Genomic DNA, 2,931 nt, shown 5'->3' on the forward strand with positions numbered 1-2,931 from the left:
CTCAGCTTTTGAGGAGGAAAGAACTTGGCTAAGAAAGTCGTGACCAGCTTATCCCAAGAGTTCAGGCTATCTCTGGGTTGAGAGTCCAACCACACTCTAGCTTTGTCTCTTACAGCAAAAGGGAAAAGCATGAGCCTGTAAACTTCAGGATCCACTCCATTAGTCTTAACAGTATCACATATCTGCAAGAATTCAGTTAAGAACTGAAAAGGATCTTCAGATGGAAGTCCATGAAACTTGCAGTTCTGCTGCATCAGAGAAACTAATTGAGGTTTAAGCTCAAAATTATTTGCTCCAATGGCAGGAATGGAGATGCTTCTTCCATGCAAATTGGAATTAGGTGCAGTAAAGTCACCAAACATCCTCCTTGCATTATTGTTGTTGGGTTCGGCTGCCATCTCCTTTACTTGTTCGAAATTTTCAATAAGGTTGTCTCTGGATTGTTGCAATTTAGCTTCTCTTAGTTTTCTCTTCAGAGTCCTTTCTGGTTCTGGATCAGCTTCAACAAGAATGCCTTTTTCTTTGTCCCTGCTCATAAGAGAGAGAAGAGAAAAAGAAAAGAAGAGGAATCCTCTATGTCACAATAAAACGGTTCCTTATTGTTAGTAGAAGAAGAAAAGAGGAAAAAATTCGAACACAGATAGAAGAGGGGGTTCGAATTTGGTGAGTGATGTAAGGAAGAGATGTTAGTAGATGAATAAATAAATAGAATAAGATGAGAGAGGGAGAGGATTTTCGAAAATAATTTTTGAAAAGGAGTTAGTAATTTTCAAAAAATAATTTTTAAAAAGGTTAGTAATTTTTCGAAAATTAAGATTTAAAATTTGAAATAATTAGTTAATTAAAAAGAAATTTTGGAAAAGAGGGAGATATTTTCGAAAATTAGAGAGAGAGAGAGAGTTAGTTAGGTAGTTTTGAAAAAGGTAGGAAACAAACAAAAAGTTAGTTAGTTAGTTGAAACAAATTTTGAAAAGATAAGAAGTTAGAAAATATATTTTGAAATCAAACTTTTGAAAAAGATAAGATAAAAAGATATTTTTTTTTGAAAAGATATGATTGAAATTAGTTTTAAAAAATATTTGATTTTTAAAATCACAATTAATGACTTGATTCACTAGAAATCATTAGATATGATTCTAGAACTCAAAGTTTGAATCTTTCTTAACAAGCAAGTAACAAACTTGAAATTTTTGAATCAAAACATTAATTGATGATGTTATTTTCGAAAATTATTATGTAAAATTAAGAAAAATATTTTTAAAAAATATTTTTGGATTTTTCAAAAATAACTAAGAAATTTGAAAAAGATTTGATTTTTGAAAAAGATTTTGAAAAAGATAAGATTTTCAAATTGAAAATTTGATTTGACTCATAAGAAATAACTTGGTTTTAAAAATTTTTGAAAAAGTCAATCCAAATTTTCGAATTTGATGAGAGAAAAAGGGAAAGATATTTTTTTATTTTTGAATTTTTATGATGAGAGAGAAAAACAAGAAAAATGATGCAATGCATGAAAGTTATGGATCAAAACAATGAATGCATGCAAGAATGCTATGAATGTCAAGATGAACACCAAGAACACTATGAAGATCATGATGAACATCAAGAACACATTTTTGAAAAATTTTTAATGCAAAGAAAATATGCAAGACACCAAACTTAGAATTCTTTAATGCTTAGACACTAAGAATTCAAGAATGCATATGAAAGACAAGAAAAGACACAAAACATGCAAATGCAAAGATCAAACAAGAAGACTTATCAAGAACAACTTGAAGATCATGAAGAACACCATGAATGCATAAAATTTTCGAAAAAAAATGCAAGATGCACATGCAATTGACACCAAACTTATAACATGACTCAAGACTCAAACAAGAAACACAAAATATTTTTTATTTTTATGATTTTCTAATTTTTTTAGATTTTTTCAAAAATTATTTGAAAAAGAAAAATAAGGATTCCAAAATTTTTGATATGAATTCCAGGAATCTTGCCATGTTAGTCTAAAGCTCCAATCAAGGGGTCAGGCATGGCTTAATAGCCAGCCAAACTTTAGAATGGAATTACATCCATTGAGGTGATTAGTTGAAGACCAATCCCAAAGGAGTTTGGATATGGCTTTACAGCCAGCCAGGCTTCAACATGCTTCATGAAACACTAGAATTCATTCTTAAAAATTCTGAAGAAAAATATATTTTTGAAAACATTTTTATTTATATTTTTTTTTTCGAAAACAAAGGAGAAATTTTTGAAAGAAATTTTTTTTTTGAAAACTTTTTGAAAAGAAAACGAAAAGAAAGTTACCTAATCTGAGCAACAAGATGAACCGTCAGTTGTCCAAACTCGAACAATCTCCGGCAACGGCGCCAAAAACTTGGTATGCGAAATTGTTACTCAGGTTGTGAATTGTTGTTCGAAATTGATTCCCTGGCAATGGCACCAAAAACATATGCACAGAACCATGGTCTAAACAGATCTTCACAACTTCGCATAACTAACCAGCAAGTGCACTGGGTCGTCCAAGTAATACCTTACGTGAGTAAGGGTCGAATCCCACGGAGATTGTTGGTAAGAAGCAAGCTATGGTCACCTTGTAAATCTCAGTCAAGCGGATATAAAACAGTTATGGAGTTTTCGAAATTAATAATAAAAGAAGGACATAAATACTTATGTAAATCATTGGTGAGAATTTCAGATAAGCGTATGGAGATGCATTCGTTCCTCTGAACCTCCGCTTTCCTGCTGTCTTCATCCAATCAGTCTTACTCCTTTCCATGGCTGGCTTTATGCAAGGGCATCACCGTTGTCAGTGGCTACATCCCCTTCTCTTGTGAAAATGGTCCAAGATGCCCTGTCACGGCACGGCTAATCATCTGAGGTTCCCGATCATGCTGGAATAGGAGTCACCCTCCTTTTGCGTCTGTCACC

This window comes from Arachis ipaensis, chromosome B03 (genome assembly GCF_000816755.2).
Source record: "Arachis ipaensis cultivar K30076 chromosome B03, Araip1.1, whole genome shotgun sequence".
Lineage (NCBI taxonomy): Eukaryota > Viridiplantae > Streptophyta > Magnoliopsida > Fabales > Fabaceae > Arachis > Arachis ipaensis.